The sequence below is a fragment of the Parasteatoda tepidariorum genome, chromosome 1 (genome assembly GCF_043381705.1).
Source record: "Parasteatoda tepidariorum isolate YZ-2023 chromosome 1, CAS_Ptep_4.0, whole genome shotgun sequence".
Taxonomy (NCBI): domain Eukaryota; kingdom Metazoa; phylum Arthropoda; class Arachnida; order Araneae; family Theridiidae; genus Parasteatoda; species Parasteatoda tepidariorum.
In genome coordinates, this window is record NC_092204.1 from 73080394 (window position 1) to 73107066 (window position 26673).

General features: G+C 27.6%; 1 protein-coding gene across 1 annotated transcript in view; it reads left to right on the forward strand.

The window, feature by feature from the left end:
• The first annotated feature begins 11377 nt into the window (after window positions 1–11377).
• The window catches only part of LOC107447982 (uncharacterized), a 64406-nt gene continuing 49110 nt past the window's right edge, over window positions 11378–26673 (forward strand). The window contains exon 1 of the mRNA XM_016063041.3: window positions 11378–11563. The gene's annotated coding sequence lies outside the window, so the exon portion shown is untranslated. The remainder of the gene's footprint in view (window positions 11564–26673) is intronic.

The following is a 26673-nucleotide window of genomic DNA, read 5'->3' on the forward strand; positions in this document are numbered from 1 at the left end:
ATAAATATCTTTAAGTAAAGATTATTTCAATTAATTCCTTTTAAACTTAGGACAGTTTAGCTTTTAAAGCCATTATTACTTATGAACAGAAACAAATAAAAATAAATGGTTTGTTTTCTCAAAATCTTATCGTATTTTATAAATTCCATGTAACATGAAAACAAACATAAAAGAGATTTTTTTAGGTTATCCTTGCGTGCACATATTTACTGCATTCCTAAAAAAGAAACAATTTCGGCTTTGTCCTTACAAATGCTGTAAAACACGATACATCACTCAAATAGGAAAACAAAAACATCACGTTTGTTCGTATCCTGCTCGCTAGATGGCAGATCAATTTATGAGGTCCGTAAAAATAACTACCACTTTTCTTTTTTCTCTATATTGAACATTTCAGTATTGTGTTTCTCTTCACTGTGAGATCGGTTTCACTTTCTGTTACGAATTCAAGGCCAAAGTCAAGGTTGAATTATCTGACTTTTTGCGTTTAAAAGTGTTTTTAATATTATGATAAATTCCTTAAACCAATTTTAAAATCGAATTTTCAAGTCGGTGTCGCCTCATCAAGTTAAAGGAATGTTTACTCAAATAAATCAATGGAAATTAAAAAAAAAAGAGCTTAATTTTTATTTTATGCAGCTTAAGACAAAAGCTACGCCTATTTTTTTTAGGAATGATATACTTGGGAAGGTCGTTTTTACTCTAGCATTATACTTTCTTACAATTTTATTTGTACTTGCACAGTGTGCAAAATACGAAACCTGAATAGCTTTTGATCTAATCATCACATCTACACGTTCTAGGACTCAATCTAAATGGGTTGATAGGCTGACTAATGAACTGTGCTAATTAATAATTGCTAAATATATTAATTAAACATGATAGCTAATTAGTGCAGACGATATTTTAAATCCGAAATCAGACACAAAAACGTACTTTCTCTTAATAAATATACCCTTTTTTTGACGAATTCGGATTTCTAACCCCCAAAATATAGAGGGTAAGCCACTATCTGGTAAGTATGGTCGCAATAGTTCGGACAGGAGAGCAGTCCAGAGTTTGACTCCATTAATGTTAATTTTGCTATTTTGCGTATTTTACGTATTTTTAGTTTTGCGTGTTTTCGAGAACTTTTTAAGAAAATTAAAAAAAATTGCTTTCAGTTTTGAAATTCGTTTATTCAAAGATAATTCCATGCAAAATATAACTTTTAGTAATTATTTACTTTTTTTTAAATTTTATTTCATAATAGTCCAAAAAATTTGAATTGTAAGGTATACAATTTATTGCCTCATTTTAAAAAGTGCTAATTTTCTATGGCAAAATTCAAAATTGTGAGCGAAATCGATCGAATAGTTCTTTAGAAACCGACTTTTGCAATAGTACAAATCTCTAAGTAATATCTTGAGATATTTTGGCATTCCTAAAAAATAATTATTTGATGGTAAATAATAAAATATTAGTTTTATGTATCAAACAAAATAGCAAGAAAAAAAATGGCTCTTCCGTCCTTGCATAAAAGGAGAGATGAGAAAAGTTTTGAAAAATTAAGATGCATACATAATTTTATAAAATATTCGTGAAGATGTGCCTTAAGTGCATCACGATGACATTTATTTTTATTTAACATTACATTTTGAGAAAATTAAATAAAATAAAAATTCTAAATTTTATGGCCTAGTTCCTTAACTTTACCTAACTTTTCAAGTATTTTTGATAATTTTAATACTGGTTTATAAACATTTTCATGCGGGATAAAAAAAAAAGTTTTTCCAAATATTATTTTTTCAACATTAATTGAAAAACTTACACAGAAAGTGTTAGAAGACTTCTAGAGCTCACAAGTGATAACTACCAGGGTGCAACACATTTTAAAATAGCTTGCACAATGCTAAATAAAGTATATTAACGCCTCGAAAAAAATCTGAACGATCCAGTCTATAGCCAAGAAACATAATAATGATCAAAAAACGGTTTTAAAAAATGGAAAACATTAAAAATTAACAAGAAACACTTAACATTTATCAAAATTGTTAAACTGCAACCCTCAGAAATTAAGCAATTGTGACTTATTCACAATACTTGCAAGTCTTCCCGATTTTTCACCAGGCTTAAAATATAAAAAACACAAATTTATTTCATTTAAATTGCTAAAGTTATAAGATATTATTTTTTGCTAATTATCAGGTCAATTTTAGATGTTACTCTGCAATAAATTAGAAGATTCTACTATAAATTCGAAGTTTCTCCTATATTCTACTGTAAATTATTATTCTTAAATAAAAATCGAAAAAATCAGTTTCAAGATGCAGCTAAAACAAAACCTAAGTCATTTGTGGGAAAAAACTAAAGCAGCATATGCCCAAAATTTTTCTTCAAGTATATTTATTAAATATAGAGAATGATACTTAAATTGAAATAGAATAAAATAAATATGCAGGTTGGAAGTCTTTTTTTCTTCTTTTAATTTAATTCAATTTACATTCCTATTTCAATTTAAATATTATTCTCTATAAATTAATTAGATCAATATTCCTTAACTATAAATCTGATCTATATCATTGGCTCCCAATTTGATCTAGAATTAATTTTACGATTATTTGTAATAAAATTCAGCCCTGCTGAACGATTTCCACCAAATACTATTGTAGAGTATACCAACATATTCAAAACAAATAAATCGTATGAATTTTCATTAGAATTAAAACTAAATATAATAAGATTTATATTATCAATACGTTGTGATATTTGCTGTTAGTACTATTGAAAATACGAGTATAGGTAAGTCGTTAGTACTGCTGAACAATTTCTTCAAGTCCTTTTATAAAGTATGCCAACATATTCAAAACAATTAAATTATATAAATTTTAAAGATTTAAGATTAGACTAATTTTAAGATTAAAACTAAATATAAAAAGATTTATTTCATCAATACGTTGTGACTCTTTATATTTGCTGTTGATTTTACTATTGAAAATACTAGAAGAAATAGTCGTTTAAATTTGAAGTCGCAAACTAGCTTTATCGTGTCTGAATTGAAGTAAATAAAATAATTCATAGCAATCAATAACGTTACTCGTATACCATTCAAAAGTTACAGGTATACCATCTCTCCCTTAACAATGCGCATTTGGCACAAAAAATATGATTTGTTAAAAACTCCTCCGAATGAAAATTGAATGTAAAATGAATTACAGTTTTACAAAGACAATTGTTTTGCACAAACGAAAACATTTACTCATTGTTTTGCCAGAGCTAAGAAACATTCATTAGGATGTACGAGGAAACTCAAAATATAAAATTTCCCTATTTAAGAAAAGCATTTTAATTTTGAATAATTATGATATATTTGAAATTTTTGTAATTAAAAAGTGAAAAAAAAATCGTGATAAAATAAGACTTGTATACAAAATGTCTTTAAATTGATATGTTATTTTCTTGGTCATTTTCCAAAACTAAAACTTTTAGATTTGATTTGAGTTAAAATTAAAACATTACATTAAAAGAATAATGTATTTTAATACAAAATAATTTCGTGTTTTATTAATGTCTCTCCTATTAAACAAATAATTCAAGGCTTTGCACTGGAAGGAAAAAAATTAATTATTCTAGAAAATTTCTTATTCAAATCTACATTCTATATATTTTTTTGAAATACAAACTTCATTTCCCTCTTCGTTACTTTAAGTAATTATTCTAAAGAAAAGATTTTAAGAACAAGTAGTGTTTGTACATCACTTTTGACATTAAAATTCTTAATTAAGATAGATAACGGCTGAACTTAAATGATCGATGCATGGCCGAACTAATTTAGTTCGTTATTTTCTGCGTGATGAAAATAATTAATGGTATCGGATATTTGAAACCAACGATCAAGGTGAGATTTCTTTACTTTCAAGTTCACGCTTATCTGAAAAGTGTGATCACTGAAGCTAGAGATTTTTCTTTTCTTCGTTATTCAACTTCTATATACCTGATACTCAAGGGAAATTTATATGGAGTTATGACAAAACCGACGCATCCTACCACTTTAGAATTATTCTTCCTCCTTGTTGATATATAATAGGTACAGTTGCAGTTTACTGTTACTGTTGTACAGTTACTGCTTTGTTTTGACTTGAAAAAGGAAGAAAAAGAAGTTAATTATGTAATGCACTGAAATAAAGGTTCAGTTAGATGTCCAAGTTAAAAATTTTTATGGTTTTCCATTGATGGACCAACATAATCTAGATAGTAACCAACATAAGTAACCATCATCTTAATGTAGGAATTCGGACGGATTTATGATGGTCTAACATAAGAATAGTAGCTTGTTTTGATGGTATTTTGCTGAGAATCAACAAGAATTCCTATTAAACCATCATGGAAATGTAAAATTGGAATCATCATGAACCTTCACGGATCATCATGACTTGTTGGTTCATGACAGTCAAATTTCTCTTGATGGTTAACCATCATAGTATTAAAGTATCATTTTCCATCATGAAATGATGAAAGTTTGCTGGCTTATCAAAAACCATGAACACGTAATGGAAAATATTGGATGATGGTAACCATCAAATAATGTTGGACCATCATGAGTCACACTGAAATCAACATGAACCATCAAAATTTTTTGATGGGTCCATCAAGAATTTTGACTTGGGTGATGTGGCAGCGTAATTGCGCTAAATCACTTATTGTACAAGTTAACCTAATATTTCACTAGATTAATAGAAAATAGTGACTCTTAAATATAATATTATCCTGCATTAAAAACTTGATAGTTTTTTCATATTTTAAACTTGCTGAATATTTTACTTGCTGAAAATATTGTGACAAAATGTTTCTCAATTGGAAATATTATTAAATGCTTAAAATCAACTGTTTTAATTTATCATTTTGAATTATCAAGGGCATTCACCAATAAACAAAGTATTTTTGTAACAGTACTAGTTTAGAACTTTCTAAATATATGAGAGAAGAAATAATTAATAAAGATATGAACTTAAAATGGCGTTGTCATTTTTGTTTACCAAGAGCCTTCTCAATCAAACTTTAATACTATAGGAAAAAGCTCTTTGAAAACCCTAAGTGACATTTCCATGGATTATCGTTGTGATTTTATTAAAAAAAATTCTTTAATATTACCCAAAATGTTATTAAAATTAAACAAAAAATATTTTAAAAAAAACGTTCTGTTCCTTACAAGCTAAAATATTTTTTAATTCTCACATTTTAAAATACTTGTAAAAGGGAATTTTTTTTTACGAGACTATAACCAATTCTCTGTGAACGAATATGATTGATGAGCCTTTAACAAAGCCAAAATATAAATTCTAAAAAATGAAACTAATATTGATAGATATGTTGATGTCACATTGTCTCTTATGAGCATTTTAGCCTTCTATTTGTTGTCTCTGAAGAGATATAGTTTCGACACAATCAACTGATTCCATTTAAGTGTTTATACAACAATGGATATAAGAAGAACTTTAAAATGTATTTCTTATTCAATAATAAAATTATTTATAAAGAAATTATCATTTTTCTTCGGATTTTATAACGTAGAAACAATAGAAAAATTTAAAAAAACAAATTTTCTAGTTTAAAATATTTGTGATTCCTAAGGTTTGTCAGATCAATAAGTTTTTTGCTTTCATATTTATTATGAGTTCTTCTAAAAAGTTTCCTAAAATATTTCGCAAGACATTGACATAGTTGCCAAGATTTTATGTAGCTCTTAAAAATTCGTATGAATATGATAGGAATAAATTAGTTAAGTTGTGTATACTTAAATGCTAATCTGTAGAGATTGCACAAAAAATTATGTGATTTCGTCATATACTGCATGAAAAAACCATGTAATGTAACAATAAAAAATATGACTTTAAAATTTGGAAAAAAAGTAAGAAAATGCATACATTTCCTGAAAATCTTAAGCTGATATTATAATTTGATTAGCAATTTCTTTGAAATATGAAATATGAAATATGAATATGAAATATGAATATGAAATATGAATATGAAATATGAATATGAAATATATTGAACAGTTACTTAGTGTTTCTTGAAATTAAACAAAAACAGATGTTTGAGTTTTTTTAAATTAATTATTTATTGAACATTAAATTTCTTTAAAAATTAAATGTGAAAAAAAGTCACAAATTCTAATGAATAAACAGTCTAGTGAATTCTAGTGAATAAAAGTCTTTGAATAAACCTGAAGAGAATTTTCAATTGTTTTTCTTATCAAATAAAAATATTTTCAAATAATTTAAACAATTATTTTAGTTCTTTAAGTATAATTGTGTACATCTACAGATTTGTATCCTATTAAAAATATTATCCTTTAAGTTGTTTAGTTGGTATTTTTCAGATAAGTCAAATAAATTAAATATATTTAAGTAGATTAAATATAATTAAATAAATCAAATATAATTAAATAAATTAAGTATAACTAAACAAATGAAATATAATTAAATAAATTAAAAATATTTCTGTGCATATTTTCTGTTTATTCATAGGGTCAATTAGGGCTAGTAATTAAACTATCAAAATATGTATTTGGGTTATCCTGAGGCACGATGAAAAATATTGCTCATTTTTTAAATAATAATATAGGTTTTATGTTCATTGTGTACGAAATATAACATGCAATTTATATCAATTACAAACACACTTAAAATATAAAAAATAAAAATTAAAGGAAAAATGCTTTGAATAATCCTACTTTAAAAGAATTTTTAGTCTTGAGTAGTCATGAAACTAAAAAATAATTTAAGAGAACATTTTAAGCTATTAAAGCATGGTTTACCTAATATGCAAATGAAGACTATCAGAGTCAAAGAACAAATATGAGGCACGTTTTTAAATTTTTATAGTTTTATTTTTAGAAGAAGTAGTGTTGCTGTGTTTATCCCTTAATGGGCAAAACAATAATGAGGATTACAAAAATTTTATTATTTTGCTTAGAACGAATATTTAAAAGTAAACAGATCCAAATTTGGCATTTTCTGTATTCTAGTTTAAATTTTTCTGGCTACGAAAATGGCACCATTTTTTTACTTTTTAAACCGTAAAAAAATGCATTTCAATGTAGTAGTCTTTATTACTACCCTGAATTATCCTTTAATGGTGAGTTTTCATTTAAACATGACAGACGGTTTTAATTTTTTTAAAGTTTAAACAAATTTCGACCTTAAAGAAGTAGATAAAGATTTTTGATATTCCTTTTTTTTTTTTTTTTGCTTATCATAATTATAAACTTTGGGTTAACGTTGTTTTGGAACTTCTACGCATCAGGGCTTATTATGAGGAGATAGTGAAAATAGTTAATAACTTTCAGCTGTACTTTAGTTCTTAAAGGACCACCGCAGGAAAGCTCAATTTATTAAACACGTTTGTTTAAATTACTAAGCTATCAAAGTATAGAAGTTTTGCGATCCATTACTTGAAAACAAAGGGAATATATTTGATCAAAATTGGTAGTCACTACTTTTACTGAAATTTCAAGTGAATAGTCCTTTTACCCTAAAGAATTAGATACTCAAAATTCACAAAAATTTCTTAGTTTTTGACGAAATACCTTCCTAAGAAATGCTCGGACAAAAAGAGAAAAAAAAATTTCCAAATCGAGGAAATTACTATCTTTAATTTATCGTAAGCATTAGACTTAATCTACTCATAGTTTAACCCAATTGATTAGGAAATATAACATAAAATAAAATAAAAAGTACAATTAAGGAAAAAAGTAATTTAGTTAAACATTTAGGATTTCGCATTTGATGTTCAAATTGAGGAAATAACTAGTTTTACTTGTTTTTTGAGAATACGAATTTCGTCAAAAGCATTAGACTTAATCTACGTATAGTTTGATCCAATTGATTAGAAAATATTGCATAAAATAAAAGAAGTGTAAGTAAATGAGTGATTAGTCATTGCCAGGAATCGGATCCGGGAAACTTCTACGTGAGAGCACTGACCCCTCTATCATCTGGTAAAATGGAAAGAGTCGTTTCATATTCAGATAAAAATCGAGAGATTCGTTTTGTATTCTGATTAAAAGTGCTGGAGAACTTTCAGAAGGCAATGAAATGACACACGAGAAAAAAAGTAATTTCGTCAGATATTTAAGATTTTGCATTTCGTCAAAAATGTAATTTCGTGCCGAAACGATCGACTATAAAAATAACGAAAAACGGTTGATGAATTGTCAAAAATGCGAGCTTTATTTCTGAGTGTTCAAATTAAAACGATACTAATGCTTCAACGTAAAAGGAAATATAGTTCTCATTTATTACTTCACACTTAAGGTTGCAGGAAGAGTTTATTTTATTTAACCTCCTCAAATACCCGGTATTATGGTAGGACAATAAAATAATTTTACAATGAATATAATATGCATATGAGGAAAGTCTTTGCGCAAAGATTCTTAGTTAGTATGATATTTACATTTATTAAATTTAAAGAGAAAAGGTCTGGCTCGGCAGTCCAGCTATGGGACCAGGAGAGAACCTATTTAGTCCAATATTCGTTGAATTTATATACGTTATTTTAATTCTCCTTCTATAAATTGCCGCTAAAATACAATTTTTTGAGAATTTTTTTAAGAAGAAGTTTGGATTGTTTGATTTAAAATTTCTTTTTAAGCGGATAGTGGATACAGAATTTCGAAACAATATTTTTTTTTAATAGTAATTCCTTTATAACTAGCGATCTACAAAAAAGATTACTAATTTCTGTTCCAGAGCTGTTGTTATTTATCCAAAATTAGAATGCAGAAGTTTAGAAAACGATTTAAAACTCAAAGTATCAAACAAATCTTATTACCAATACGAATCTCGTGTTTATGAATTAATTTATACGGATTGATTAATCCCAATTATTTGGTTTCGTTATTAATACTGTAAAAACTGAGTGTTTCGAAATTATTGATATTCAGGAGAAACGGTTTCTTTACCTAATTGCAGTTTATTTTCCCTGAATCGAACATTTTCCAAAAGCTCGAAGAATTATTTTTTAGAAGATTTTCCACAAATTGCAATTCCTTCTTTAAAAAAATAAAAAAATAAATGAACATGGATTTCAGTTTTTTATGTATGATTTATCAATGCCATAAAATATCCTTTTTGATATTGTTCCATTGAAGTAACATGTCCACAAGTAATTCTAATTTGGCATAAAATACTTCATTTCAAAGAATGATATTGCGTCAACCTGGTAACCTTGCTTTTGGTATACGCAAGGAACGGAAATAGGGCTGCAAGGATGAGCAGGTGTAAAAGAGCGTCCAGTGATGCAATTGTTGCGATAGCAACCAGGTAACGGGCGAGCATCCTGAAATGTAGACAGGTAACCACATGTTGCATGAATGTATTTGCTTCAAGAATTGTTTTTCAAAATCAGAAAGGGTTAGTGTATTTTGAGGTCGTTTGACACGTAATTCATTATTATTAGTTTCCGTTCAAAATATCCTCTATGACCAGCCAAGGACATTCAAAACGAGAACTTTAACTGATCATAATTTTATTTATCGTTTGGTGTGTTTATTCTTTTTGATCAAATTATATCATACATTAAAAAGGAACAAAGGAAAAGTAATTTTATTTTGAAAACATTTTCTAGCTCTACCTATTCTATGTCTGGAGTAATTTGGTTGAAAAGAAAAATAGATGAATTTAAATTTATCCTTCGAGAGATGTTGCATATTGATTTTAATTTTTAATTTTTTATTAACATATTTTATTGGTTTGTAATAATATAATTATCATCATTAACCATTTTACTAAACATTAAAAAAATATTTTTTTTTTTCAAAATTCGAATGCTTACTAGATTGGTTCAATAGAAGACATTTCAATGAATAAAAATTCAGCAAAAATATTTGAAAATGTTAACGAGTTGAGTTTTATTCTAGATATTTGAAATGGGTAAATTTTTCACTTAGATCATATTTTATTTTATTTTGTCACCGGAATTGGACAGCCGTCCCAATTCTGAGTTTACGATTATCAATGTTCAATTCCGTGGTTTTTTGATTTTTAACCTAACCCGGAAGACAAGAGAACTACTGGATTAAGTATTGGGACAAACTAGCCTTCATGGAGGACTTTTAAAAGAACTAACCCGCTTTTGCATTTTACGGAGTGGAATACCACGAAAACCTCCCACTGTTAGCCCAATGGAAAGGAGGTTCTAACCCATGATCCGTCTACCACTGAGCTTATCTTACATCAGAACATTGTGAGTCAGGAGCATAATTCGTATCAACTTGCCACCACTGAGATTTGAACCTGGACCACCTCATTTTGAAGTGAACGTTCTATCCCCTGAGCTACCACGACACAACAAAGCCACCATGACTCTAAGACACCACGGCTCTGCGGACACAGATTGTACGAAAACAATTGTCAAAATTTGTACTAAAAATAAAACGAATCTCATAAATTAGATATATTATAAAAAAATTTTACATGCAGATCATCTACATTTTTTCCCAAGTTCCTTTAATTTTAAATACAAATATATTCTCAATAACAAATTCTTAAAAACAACTACACATTCCAATAGATTTTGTTTTAATAGTTCCAAATTTTATTTGCAATTCTATTTTACTACAAAAAGTGAGCTTTAACCCCATTCGAGCTGCTATTTAGCGTGCCCTATTTTTAAAATATATTTAAGAAAACTATGCATTCAGATTTTCTTTGAAGTGAAAATATGTTATGAAAAAGTAAATATTTTTTTTATATATAAAATTGTTTCAATATTTGTGAAAAACTACAAATTATTGCTATATAATTTGTTATCTAGATACTGATGCACATTATTTATTCGAAAATAGAATTGTGAACATATATTATTCAAAAATAATAATTGAGAGGAAAAAATGAAAACAATGATTTGAACAAACTACGTTTTAGTAAAAGGAGAAGTTTTTTGGATCATCTTTAAAATTTTAATTTTAAATGTTTGTAGTAAAAAAAGAATTAAAGACCTTCTCTTTATATATTTAGTTTTTGTATATATATATTCATTTGGTATATATTCGGTTTTGTTATTCATTCATTCATATAAATTTATCGCTTCTGTTTTAAAATTAAAATAAACTTCATTTTTACGACAACAATTAAAATTTTAAATAATCATACTCTACCAATATTTCTTTAGAACAGTAAAAATAAATTGCTGAATTTCAACTTATAACAATTCATTTTAATGCTAACTTTTTGTTTGAAGAAAGCTAAGATGAAGAAAGCTCTTTTCCTCCAAGTTGCATGTTCCTTTTAGCATCTTTCGGAAAAGAAAAAAAAATCACCCATTGGCGATGATTTCGCATCTCTTGGCAGAGAAAAAAAACGCCAACTAAACCAACGGAGTCAACGGAGTGAAAAGAGCAGCTGATGGTCCATCGAATTCAGTGAATGTTTTTAAGTCCAAAGTAAACTCGTGATTTTTCAGTGTTTCTTGTTCAGTGGCGTATTGAAAGATGGAATAACACTCTCATAATACTTTTCTTGAAACGAAGCATGGGATTTTCGCCTCAATGGATTTGTCTCTAGTAAATTTTCAGCAAAAAATGGTAAGAAAGTTTTGTAATATTATTATAAATTAATCAATTATATTAAAACGATGTTGTATGTAGAACAATATCGTTAAACCTATGAAATCAGAGTAAATCTTCGAACTCTAGATTTTCATCAGAATTATCCAAAGTGACTATAATAATTAGCATGCGATAAAAAAAAATTATAAAATTCCTATAACAATGTTTGCCTTTTTATGGTTAAATGTCCACTGGTATAATAATTTTAACATCATTTAGCCATTGTCCATCAAATTTAATTTAACTATAGTTTGTATGATTAAAGAATATGTTTTTTTATTAATTCTTCTGTTATCTCTAGGGAACTCATATAATTAAATTCATACCATTAATAGTTGGAACATAATTAAAACTATTAATAAATATTTATAACGGATTTTATTTAATGCTTTTTTTTTCAATTTTGAATGTACGTTATCAAATTAATTTTGTAAAATTAATGAACTATCATTTTTTTGTTATTGCTCGAAATAAATGTTATTCTTACTTGGGACTACATTAAATTCTGGATCTAGTTATACAGTTATAGAAATAATTTTGGAAAATTAATGTTTTGGAATAAAAAGAAAATGTACAAAAAAGTCCTGAATTATTTTAATATAATGTAAGAAAATTTTCTGTAAAAAATTTGATAGATAATGAAACATGTAGCAAACATTTAAAACAGGTTTGTGATATCAGCGATTTTTTTAAAAAACCAAACTGCCTATATTTGAAATACATTTCGCAAGCTTTAAGGTATAACAGTTTTGAAACGCGTAACATTTTTTAAAAGATTTGAAAAGATTTTAAGCATTAATTCCTTCACTTTTAGTTCTTAAAGTTTTTTCGTTTAAAAAAAACTTTTTTTGTACCTTAATTAGAAAAATAAAAATTTTAGTGGTGAAATATGATAACAAAATGAATTTGGTAAGCTTCAGTATTAAAAAAAAAGTCAAAAAGTCAGTCAACGAATCGTCATTTTTTTAAAAAAAATTAAAATTTGAAAATCACCTACATTTAATGATTCTAGAGAACAAATGAATTTTTTTCCTTTCAACTGAATTTAATGTTTTAACCAAAAAATTTGTGTGCGTGTCGAAATGTCTCCTAGCATTCTCTTCTACTTTAGTCTATAGATTTTTCATATTTTGTTCGAAAAATTTGCAAAAATTTTTTTTACATGTATTTATTTTAATTAACAAAAGTGATTGAATGATTCTCTCTATATATAATTTATGGAGAGTTACTTTTTAGATATTATGTAACGAATGTTAGAAGTATTACTTAATGCAAATGTATTTAATGTTTTAAAATGCATGATAAATGCGCTCTTTTCTTACGTACAATGGAAGATTGTGTACCATATAAGTTTAAAAAATTTTTCAAAGAAGTGAAAAAAATATTTTTATCATTTCAAATTCTTGAAATGATTTACTCACTTACTTAGAAATAGTTCCAAAAATAATTTTATGTGTCTAGAATAAAGAGTACAACAACCTTTAGTTTTTAATTCAAAAATTGTTTTATACTCGCGGATTCCATAACTCCATCCGATTTTCATTTAAATGTAGTTTCCGCTGCACATGAGATATTATGGATTGTTTTTTGACAGTTTTTGTCATATTTAACTGATAAACTCTTGTTTTTTTGGGGGAATTCTGTTAACATGCTACTATTTTTGAAGTAGTATTTAATGGAAACATGCCACTTGTAACATAAATTACACCAATGACAAAAATGATGATAATTTTTGTTAAATAATAGGTAAGAGGGATTAAGGAATTTGGTGCTTTCACGTCTCCAGAGCGAAATCTTGAATTATCTTTCATACGCCCGTTTAATTTATTCGAATTTAATTAATTATTTTAAATTCACTACAAAACATGTAGAATATTAATATAATAAGTAAATTCATATTATTATAATTATTTTTATTATTAAAAAATTGCAAATGTACTGTTTTTTAAACCTTTAATCTGAATAATTAACTTTTTTTTCATTAACAAATTTTATCATGCTTTTATTTAATTTATTAATTAATTACGACGCACTTTTTTTTTAAAAGTACGTAATAGAAAAAATTAATTTTAAGATATAACTGACTTTTTTAAATAATTAAAAGATAAAGGGAAAAACTACTGTGTTATCTAAATATTTGCTAATTTTTATGCTATGCAAAAAATTTTTTTTGAAAAAAGTACATAATTTTAAGGAAAAGAAATCACGAAATTTTGAATTATAATTTTATTGTCCGTAACAAGCGTTGTAAAATTCTTCTAGTCAAACATGTAGAATTGTGAAGAACATTGCAAAGCAGACAGAATATTGCAAAACTGAATACACGTATTTTTTTTTATAATCTATAAAGTCATTAACAAAACATAATTTTTTTTAGGAAGATCACAACGTTGCTCATCCTTGTACTTTTGATTATTAAATTTAACAATTGAATTTTTATAAATAATCTTTCGTGTCTTTTTTAAATTTTTATTAAATTTCGAAATTTTTATAAATTAATTATTAATCCGTCATTGTAGAAAATGTTATTCTTTTCTGTCAGAACTATCATTTTATTAACTTGCGTTTATTGCGTTATTCATATATATATATNTATATATATATATGCATGTTAAGCTAGCTATATATATAGTTTTTTTATATTCATTTATAATTGGTTTCAAAAATAAAATGATAAAACTTTTAGACTATATTTCTTATTCTTCTATATTCTATATTCTTCGACTATTCTATTTCATTTTGCTTGTATGCCCCAGAATCTATGAAGAAATGTGCTTATTTATTTCAATATAATACATTTTTGTTAGTTATTTTATAATTTTAAATAACCGAGTACCACTTACTGAGCATACTCGAACTTTATAATATACTCGTTCGAACACTTTAGATTGCACCAGCGTGAAATCCGATCATGAGATCAAAAGTTATTCGCGGTGGTTCCGTTTTTATCCTTTATTGTACGTATAATGCCTCGCGAAATTTTTATTTTTATATATATGATGACGCAAAGAAGATTCAAGTATAAATCCAAGTTAAACGTTTCAAATCATAACGAATACCATAAAGAGATCCTCAAACCAAGATATTTATAATTGCGATTCATTTATCAGTTATTTAAGCTATTGTATTCAGTTTTTGAAAGAGTTATTAACTCTTTAATAACTTACTTAATTACATAACTTAAATCTCCTACACTTTAGATGGAAAGATTTAAGCAAAATAACTTTATGAAAAACATTTTAACAAATATATTTTTCAAGTCACAAATTGCAGCTTTAAGGGACTCAAGTGTACAAATTACACGTCGAGAAAAATAACAGTATATGGCAGTGGTATTTTTTGTAACAAAAACGTTTATTCTGGTTAATAAAATTAAAATATACGGTATTTAAACGATTTATTTGGTAATTTTTTCCATTCATATGGTACTCGTTTAGCAGAAAAATAAAACGTAAATTTAACAGAATAAATAGTTTTGTTTACCATGCTCAAAGGAATCATAGTAAAATTACCAAGTTTACCACATTTTCCAAATTTTATCACATATTATAAAACAATATATTATTGTCAATTTTACCAAAATCATCCCCCAAAGTCCTTCGGCGAAAGTTGCCGAGCTTCTTGGTTTTTCCGTAAAGTTATAAATTCGGTAAATTTCACCTTATTCTGATAGTTTTAACTATACTTTTTTACCACACTTTTTAATTATATATTTAAATTTGCAAAAATGTTTAATGCTAAGTACTCTCTTTCGTGTTAAAAATATACGAAACTAATTTCAAAGTGCACTCTTTTATTTTAAACTAATTACAAATTGAAGTATAAATGCTACATTTTCATAATCTAATTCTGAAAATTTGAGAAATATATCAAAAGTTACCATCTACGATAATTGTAATTAGTATTCCTTTTGGCATCGTAAGAAAATCTTGCTATTTCTTAAAAATTTTTTTCGTGAATAATTTTATATCAAAAACATTTATGAATTATCCTTCAAACCGTATCAAGCTTTAAGGTTAGAAATATATTTTTAAAATATTTACTTTATTTTATTACTTTCCTTTTTTTAGTTTAGAGCCTGTTAGATTTTTTGTGCGATTAAAAACAATTTAAGTTTCGGATGACGACAAATAGGTGATGATTTTTGCATGTAGGAATCAATTGTAACTTCTATTTTTATCTGGCCTCAAGCTCTAGTTGGAATTTCAGCACTATTACTAGTCGAAAAGTGGTCAAAATTAGAACTGACCACAAACTCTATTAGCAATAAATTTTACTTGTCAGTTCAGGAAACTATTTTAACTTTAAGAGCTTCTGCTGCATTTGCGTATTCTAGCTAATCCAAAACTGAATCGAATTTCGATTTCCATTAGATATCACTGCATATCGTAATCAGAGAATGATTGAAGCTAGTATTGTCATTCAACAATAAGCTCCAGTTGAAATTTTAGCACTCTAGTGAGTCGTTGAGAATGCATCATCAATTTCAATTGACAATACATTTTCTGCGGTGCTAAAATGACTGTAAATTCTGCTTCTAGTGTCCAGAGAACGACTAGTCATCGAGCTCGAACTCTTTAACTTGACGGTAAAAGGTGGAAATTTCAAATATATATTAAATTAATTGATACATAATTGATAAAGAATATATTTATTTAATTGATACAACTCAAATTTTAAATGAAACTATATGCTGAATGCCAATTTAAGGTAATCATTTTTCCTAAATGGTGCAAGCAAAATTTAGCGTCATTCGAATTCTCAATTACTCTCTGTCAGAAAAAAAAATATATATAACAGATTCGAATCTAAAAAATAAATAAATGAATAAAATAAAATAAAAATATTAAAAATTGCATTTTCCCAACAGATTAACAAAGAAAATAATTTAATTTTTGTTATACCGAGAAATGCTTTCGTAATGAACTTTGATCACCACCTGAAATCTTTCGAAAATGATGCACCTTACTTTGTTTCGTTTAGATTTGACAAAAATTAAATTATTTTGTTCTTTTTAATCTAATTGAATAACATAGTTTTTATTTAAATTCCATTTTTAAAATAATTGTGTTCAAATTTTTCATAAAAATGATATTACACTGTCAAAAATCTTATTAAATTTTTTTTGTGCACATGGAAATTAAAAGTGTAGTGTAAAATTTCTGTTGAATTGTAGTTTTTCAATAACCTCTTTACCGAGGACTTAAACAGAGAGTGAATTTGTGAACTGATGCGTATAAAGTGGGTGTCGACTAACTAGGAAGTCCGATAGAGGTGATTTTTGTTTTTGTTGTTATTTATACAGAGTTTACAATTTCCAAACGAAATGGAAAGCTTTTCATTCTCAGTAAATTCACACAAACATTGATCAATACACTTATTTATTCTTTAAATATTACGTGTATGCGTGAAATCATTCTTCTCAAAATAGGAAAAAACTTTAAAAAACGATGAAAGAAACTTAAATTCGAATCTCAAATTTGCACCACTTGTCATAAATTGAAAAATAATTTATACTTCTCATTGTTACCTCATGTTTACCTTATTTTATTTTTTAATTTCTGACCAGAGCTGGCTGCTTAAATTATAGGATATTTTAAAAAGAATTCCAACGATGAATCATAAATGCCATCTCTTACAACACATACTAAACATACCGCAATTATTGGGAATGACAATATGGCAATGATTATCGGCAATGATCAATACCAAATACGATATTGTCAAGAGTTTTATCGGCAACGCGAATCATTAAAAGCGACATTCGATATCACCGTGAAGGCTAATGAATTTCATTTGAATTATGAAAATATTGATCAATGTAAAATAGTTAAATTGGGAAAACATCGTGATGTATCAGGAAATATTATCGTGATTTCAAAACCCCTATATTGCCCGGAATTACTTCCGACTATTTTCTAATCATGTTGGCCTACTCACTGAACCCGTTGCCATTTAATTATCTTTGCTTTTTTCCAAGGCGAAATTCATACTGAAGGTACCACAGATTGTAAATGTATTCGGGGTTACCAACTACTTCACTGTTAGAAATTCCTCTGAAAAAAATGGTTGAATAACAATTTATTTGATTCTTATTTTGCCATATTTAAACAAAACAGTCGAATAATCACATGTAAGATGATATTCAAACTGTTAACTGTGAGAAAAACCGTTTATTAACTGCTTTCACCTAATACTTAATAGTTTTGTATTCATAGACAACCTTAATTTTATCGCACCAACTAGGCCCACCTAATAAAGCAACTTTTTTCCTTGCATGTGGTTACATTCGATAACCGAGAGGGCTAATCTGTCAATCACGTGATCAACAGAATGGGGCTTAGAGTCTCAGCTTTGAAACCACAGTATTTTTTCCATTTCCTTCAACACATGAAGAGTTCCCAGTGTCCTACATTCGCTACATTCGCTTGACCCTGGACTATTAGAATACAATATTCTCATTCACACATAGATGAGGGCACCATAAAGCTGGCTAACACAAAAAAGTTCAGTATTTCCCATCTCTTACGATAGGTGGAACAACCAGACAAACTAATTAAACCACATTCCTCAGTTCATTTGATAAAACACAACTCAACCACAACCTAACTTCTTTGCTATTACTTAACGAAAAGCCCATCTCCAATGACCAGTTGAATTTCTTTTTAATGGTTTTGCTAGTAGTAAAGAGTTATAAAACTGTGCAGTTTTGTACTCATAGTCACTCATAGTTCGAAAATCGTAATAGTAAAAATGTTCTTTAACGTAAACTTTACTGTTAATTGCATGGACTAGACTGCTGCCAGTTATTTTACCGTAATTTTAGACTAAAAATTCTAACAGCGTACGCTTTTTTCAAAATAATCTATTGAGTAATATATATTTAAAAACGAAAGCTTTCAAAACGTAAGTAACGTAACGTAAACCGTAACTTAAAACGTAAATTTAAGTAATTTTTCCTAATAAAACCCTCATGAACGAGAGAGCTGGAACAAAGTGGAGTTTCATATAAACTTATGAATCGTTTGTAAGCATTGGTGTGGAAAATAACTTTAAATCAACTAACAAAACAAAGAATCATACGTTAAAACATATACTTAGTTACCACTAAAAGAAATTTTCCCAAAAAGCGTAGAAAGTTACAGCTCTAAGTATTGCTTGAAAGAATATGTATCTCAATACAAATATTTCTATTTGTAACATTTGTATTGAATAGGATAATCAATTTCCCATTCCTTGCCTCATTTTCATTTCTACAAATTTACTGCAAAACAGCTGATTTTCGTTAGAATACCAAAACAATGTTGAAAGAAATGAACAAATGGTCCATTGGATTATTGCTAATAATGACTTTTTTGCGAAATAGACATTTACAGAAAAATATTCCAAAAGGAATATAAATGACAATAAAAAACAAAATAACACATAAGTAAATATATTTCTTTAATGAAACTCGAGGAAATATAATTTCAAACGGAATACGCCATTCATTTTTTTAAATTTAACGAAAGCTATTAAAATAAACATTTATCCAAATAAAAAACGTAGAATTTTTAATATTTTAATCCTGTAAATAAGGGAACATTAGCTCTTGAAATGAAATTACTTTAAAAGTACTAAACTCTACTTTAATCTGACTTCAAAAATAGTTTAATAAATGTTTGTTAAAGAAACAAAATGAATTGTCAAGCATAATGTTGCGAGTTATTTTCATTAAAATTCTTTTTTTTTTTTTTAAATGTGTAGTATAAAAATGAGTGAAATTTTGAATATCACGGTGTATTTTTATTTTCTTTCTTATATCTTAGAAGGGTCAAACACTAATTTAAATTAAAAAAAATTTTTTGACGAATAATTCTTTTTCTTCTGCGTACTTCTGAAACCAAAATAATAATTGATTAATTAATAAATTGATTTATAAATGATTTAAAAAAAAAAACAAATTGCAAAAAATATTTAAAATTGCAATAACTTCTGAACAAATTAGAATTTCAAAAAAAAAAAAAAAAGAAAAAAAAAGCAGTATTTAATTCGTAAATTAAAAATGTCTTTACGTTAAATTTTTACACTTCGTAAATACATTTCAGAGTGCTACAGATCAACCAAACATGGTATGTTTTTATAAAAGTTTAACAGTTGATAACTTTCGAACCAATATCAGATTGTAAAATTTTTTATTCCTTCGAGTTCCTTACACAATTTTCTACACACCTTTGTAATTTCAAGGTTCTAAGTCTTATAGATTTTGTGCAGAAAGCCAAAAAAAGTAAGAAAAGTTCTCAAAAAAAGCACTTAAAATTGCAGCAACTCTCGAATAAATTAGAAGTTCGAAAAAGACTATGTATTAGGATTAGGGTTACAAACAAATATGGTCCGTTCAGCATACCAAATTTCAATTCTGTAGTTAAAATTCTGAAGCCTGTAGAGCGACATATATGGTATTTTTTACGTCAAGTTCAACAATCAATAATTCTTGAACTAACGATCAAATGTTAACTTTTTTTTATTTCACTGTACTTTCAGTTAATATTTCTACACTCCAATTTCAAGTTTCTAAGTTTTATAGTTTTAAAGGAGTAAAATAAAATGTAACGTTAAGATGAATACCCAAATACAGCAGCAACGAGTTTTTTTTCCTGGAGAGATATTATTAAAATAGTTTTTATATTGTAAAGTCTAAACAATTTTTTCTACATAATTTAAATAGTTAAGTCCAAAATTCGGACAACACTAATTGAATACAAAACCCACCACTTTTTTCCTTTTTATTCTCGATAACTATTTAAACGTACCTTTAAATTTTGAGTTTTGTAATTTATAGTTAAGATGCTAAAAGGGCGTTTATGTCTTAAAAATAATATAAACAAAAGTAATAAATATATAGATATTAAAATAGATTTTCGTACACATCAGTAAATTAATTTCATAAATGAGTGAGAAATTTTCGGATCCGAGCAATTAAACTGCAGATAAGGTGCATTAGCATATGAAACGTATCCATACATTTTTTTTAAAAATTACATTGTATGTATATATCGTAACTAAGCTATAAAAGACCCCAAGGCTAAACATACCGAAAAAGCAATAATACCGTCCAAACACAATTTGTCGTAAACTAAACGGTAATCAAAACTATATCATAGAAGTAGACACAGTCAAAGTCAATGCTTGCTTATACAATAAGAAAAGTATTGTTTGTCTGCATTACATCTATGCTCTATTCGCATAAAAACGAGACTGTGAACGACATATTAATGAAAAGAATGCAATTGAAATTAGTTACCTTGACGAGGAATTAAGTTATAAGGGACTGTGGTACGGCGACATTTTATTGCGAACAAAGAGAGGAAGCGGATGTGATCAACCTGTGCCGGATATTACTTTCCCGTTTTTGAAAACTAACTAGTAAAACATGGAATGGGACAAAGCTTCAAGGATATGCAGTGGTTGTTCCCGTGGAAAATTAGAGCTTAAAAAAACTGTCTAATTTTTACAGTTATATGCCTTATTGGCCTATCTTAAAAACTTGTTAACAGTGTTTTTTCCCCTCTGAATGTTTTCAATTTATTGTCTATTTTTATATCACTATGATGGATTCTTTTTTAGTTGGCTTCCTTTATATGAGAGTAGCCATATAATTTAAGATTTCAGCCATTTGTATTCATAAATGAGCAACTTCGCGTGTCTATTAGAACGTGTCCAATTATGGTTGTTGTTGCTCGGTAGAACATAAATGAATTGATCGGGCCAACATGCATATGTCTTTATTAATTTCTTCTCTTTTACATCTAGTCTATTTCTACGTCTAATGACAAGTCTAGCGTATCTGAAAAGCTGTGTGTTATATACATCATAATAAAATTATCTCGGCAGTTCCTGGTAATAATATCTTTTTTTTTATTTTGCTTTTGTTTGCACCGAGTTATTATTTTGCCATTTATTCCGTTATTTCACGTCAGTCGTTTTAAGAAATGTTTTGTTCTTAATATGCTATCAAAACAGCCAGTGTTTCAAAGAAACTGTCCAAAAAAATTAACAGAAAAAACGATATAAAATAATGGTAACTAGAAATCTGATGCTTCGAATAAACACACAACAATGAGGAAAAAAAACCCATGTAATGAAAACTGAAATCAGGAAATATTTCGGTATTCCATATGGCTATTAAAGGAGGCGAATTCCATTATTTTATGTTCTCTATGTCCCCTTTTGTAATGTATAGATAATAGTATATTCCTATGTTCTAAAAGAAATAAAATAAAATTTGTTTTCAAGTATTAAAAGACTCTGGCGTGTTTAAGGCATTTTTTATTTAAAAAAAAATATTGGTAATTTGGGCCCCAATCCTTTGAATAACACATCAATGAAAAAGCTTTTAAGTTCTGAAAACAGCTGATAAATTTTAAATATAAAATTAAATATGAAATAAGGAAAATTTTAAATTTTTATTAACTCAATTAGTTTAAGACTAAGTATAGTCGAGTCTTTTTATGTTATACCTGTTCTTAATTCTTTGCGGTTGTGTAATAGGAAAACTTGTATTGTTCTATTCTAAGAGAAATACAACGAAATTCGCTCATAAAATTTGAACAATTTACAAAACGTTAAAAACCTACAATTTATAAAATGAAATGCATGTTAACGTATTATAAAATAGGGAAAATACATATAATAGAAGATAAGTTAGACCGATCGCTTACTATACAATAATATGTAACTATAGTGTTGCACAACCTTTTTGAGTGCAGGTCACTTGCACTGCAGGTTGAATAACGAAGGGCTGCATGCATATTTAGACACATTGACGGCAAATATAATAATTTTTTATTAAAAACATTAGTGTTATAAGGACTAAATTTTTAATCAGTAAAATTGGTAATATATTTTAATTATGAAAAAAAACAGATACTTTTTAAAAAATTTTCCCGCTTTTTACCAAAAATTGAGCTCTCTTATATATATATTGAAACTCTCGTATTGTAATAATAAACTCTTGATAAAAATACTGAAATTTCAAAATCAGATGGAAAAGAGTAGCAATGACTGCCTTTAAAAAAAGAAGAGGAAAAAAAATCATTTAGATTTACGACAAAATCGGGGCAAATAAATCCCGTCAAAAGGTGTTAAATTGAATGCACTATTTATAGCTCATGAGTCATAATATCAAATTAAATGTATCAATTTTTTAAAAGCTACATGGAAATTATTAGTAATAACTGCCAAAAAATGATTGGACTTATGATGAAATTGACAAAAATAAAGCGAGTCAAAAAGTGATTACTCAAATTCGAAATCCGCGTATCGTAATATCATACTAAAAATATTGGGATCTTTAAAAATCACGCGGAATTCCAAAGCAATTTCCGCGGAAAAAGCGATCAAGAAATATCATAGGTTTATAATCGAATCTTGGCAAATTGAGAGCATCAAAATTAGATGACTCAAATGTGCGATTCAAAATTTTCGCTAGTTTGAATTTTTTTGATTTTTATTTTTCAAAAATTTTTTTTCATTGTGTTCAAAAGCTCCAACAGGTTGCAGGTTATGTACCTCTACATGAAAAAATTTCTTTAATAAGGAAGGATATTATACGCAAATAATGTTATAATTTCTGCACAGATGTAGCATTTCATATTGTACGACATGTGAAGACATGAATGAAAATTTCCTGTTGGAGCATTTAACCCCTTGACCGACCAGTTTAAATACATTATCGTGTAAAAAGTGAGTATGGTTTGAATTGTGTATGGTAAAAATACCGTTTGCACCATAGATCTTTTTTAAATAAACAAATGCATTTTAAGTGGTGACATTACTATTTGTTCTAGAAGTGTAGCTCAAAATTATTCTTTCCAGAATCAGTATAATTTTTTTAATGCTAGCATTATATATTTAAACAATGTTATAACTTGATGTTAGTACATTGCAGGTATACACTCCAATTAATAGTACGGATCAGCTGAATTTGCTATTAAAATGCTGATTCAAGGTTGCATCATATTAAATGTAGTTACTCTGAATCGTAATAGGGTTTAAATTCTCTGCAAGTCTTTCTAGGTGTTAATTCAAATCATGTTTCAATTCAACTTGAAATTAAAATCACTAAAATTAAGAGTGATACCAATCGGCTATTTTCACGATATTATAGAGCAATGTGTGCCAATGTTTTTAATCTGTGTAGAGGGACAACTGTGAATAAATTAAGAAAAATCCTCTGAGCTTCGAGTTAAATGGCGACCGTTAATATCTTTCTTAAAGAAAGGTTAAAAAAAAAGAAAAAGAGAACTCTTCATTTTATATACATTAATCTCATTCATCTTCAGTCATATCTCACGGTTTCAATTTCAGGGGGAAAAACATGTATTCAATTAATTGAACGTTAAAGTGTGAAATTAAGTATATTGGGATAATCTTCTCCCAGATGCGTATCAAATGATTCTCGGATTACTTTGTATTGGAGAATCGTTACACCGAAAGCGTTATCCGATCACGCGCTGATACAAAACAAATCTAACAATGGGAAAAAGGAATATAAATCTTGCGTATCTGGGATGTTAACCTATGGTGCGTTAGCAATCCTGTAAAACTTTTTGGATTCGATTGCAATTACCTGCACGCTAGCAACTATTTAAGGATCTAGAATGAAAATGGAACGACCCAGTTCCCAAACCGTTTAATATTTTGTGGATCGGCTTCGAGATCTGCCCTTCGCTTGTTCGAATTTGATCGCTATTTTTTTTCTTTCTGTGCCTCGAAATTCGTGTTTGTGGGAGGATTATGCTTTTTATAGATGAAGCTGATTTAGCTTTAAGGATTGTTTTATGACTATCGGAAAGTCTGAAATAAAAACAGATAATAATGAAACTAAAGGAAAGCACGGTATTACTTTCATTAGTTTTTAATCCCTAATTAAAATGCAAATTTTTATCTTATGTAATGTGAAACATTCAATTTTTATAACTGTCTGCATCTATGATTCAGTCAAATACACTATGTATGAGCTTATATTACTGTAAAAAACTGGAATGAATGTCAACATTCGCAGTGTCGCTTTGGTAAATGTTTGAAAATATTTGTTAAACTTCATTTTGTTGCAATTACATCAGCAACTATCAGCCTTCACAATGGTGAATGTTAACAAAAATATTTTTGTTAAACGCCATCAGTTCTCATTTGCACCAGCACCAGCGATTGTTGATATTCTTCACGCTTTAATGGTGGATGTTGAATAAAACATTTATTCGCAAATACAGACATTCAGCATGCATTAACGGTGAATGTTAAATAAAATATTTTTGTTAAAGATCATTAATTTTCCCTTGCACCAACAAATGTAAATGGTTGAGATATGAATGTTAACATTTGCCAGGAACATTTGAGATTTTGTTAAATTTAGATTTTTACGGTAACAACTACAGCATTATCTTACAGAACTTTCACAATTGCGTACATTGTACAAAATAAATTTTCCTTGAGTACTACGGTCCTTCTTATATAATTATTTTCTAATAAAAGGCTATAAGCTTATGAAAATATAGTTTAAAATAAATTATTCTTGTCCGAGTTAAAATTGCGCTTCTTGCAGGTTACGTAACTCCACGAAAATTAAAGGACGTCAAATTGAAAAGAAATCTAATGCCACCAATCAAAGATAGATTTGCTTATTTTTATGCGCACGCTCCCAACTAAATGCTCCAAAGAACAATTCCTGTTGGTTATTGTTTTCAAAGATTAGGATATAAAAGAGACAATCATAGTAAATACCCTTAGTCTAAGTCTAAAAAGTGTTAGCTGTGTCTCAAAAATATTTTTAATTTTCTAGGATCAGATTGTAATTTTACATTTAAAGATATTCCATATTGTTTTCACTTGCATAAGAAAAAATGTCAAACATTTTTCCTTTTTTTAATTTAATAAGCCACAAAAAGAAAGAACGTTACCAGGCTACACTAAAGAAATCTCCAGTGCTACTGATGATCGTGTTGTTCTGCTAGCAGTCATTCGCCTCAAATAACAATGCCCCCTATAGGTCGTTGCGTTCGTGAATAGTTTTGTAGTTGAATGAAATAATAATATTTCTGCATAACAAGTTATTCTCAGAAATCGTAAGTTATAAAAATATTTGAAATCTAATTTAATTTATTATAAATATTTTATGCAATAATAATTTGGAGACAAAACAGCTTAAATAAGCCAACTGATTAAAAAAGATTGTGAAAATATTTTACTAATTTTTATCTTACTTTCACAAGCATAAAAGGAAAATTAAAATACTTATATAATTCATCTTTCTTCTAAATTTGAAAAATTATTTTTGAAAATAAATACTGATTTATTTTTTGTAAACATCTTGCAAGTAACTTTTTAATTATTTGCTCCCTATTTTCGGCCTCATTAAAACCTTTATTGCAAACTTTATTGTTTCATTATTACATTAAATATAAATAAATAAAGGAATTTATAAAAAATTTAATAGTTGCTCGAAATTGCAATAAAAAATGCTGAAAAACCAATCAGAATTTTTCTTTTACTTTATTTTAAATTCATTAAACTACAATCGGCAGCTAACCTTTTTTTTTAAATATGTAATAACAATATTAATGACACGAAAGAAATAATAACACACTTTAGAATAGTTGTACACGTTGTAAAATATGGTTTTTACAAACAAAAATGTATCAAAATAACTTCGAAACAATATGATAGTCGAATTTGAAGATCCCATGAGTTCAAGATTGAAGCAGCATATTTTTACATAGTCTTAAAATCGATGAGGAGGGAGAAATGTATGAGAGAGATGTTCGTTGGCTGCTGGCAGGTTTCGAACCAACGGTTTCCGGTTTGGTAGTAGGATGCCCTACCCGCCAATAGTTGGGCAAACTCATTCCAGGGAGGGTCAAAAAGCTTTATATATTTTATTCGCTTAAAAGTTTTTATGTTTGGAAAAATTATCAAAAAATGAAATTAAAATTGCTTATCTCCTTATTAAGCTATTAGTACTAAATTTTCAAATTGCACCCCTCTGTACTATCGAAATTGAAAATTAGTATGCCATTAGTATAAAAATTAGCATAAAGATTCCTAAC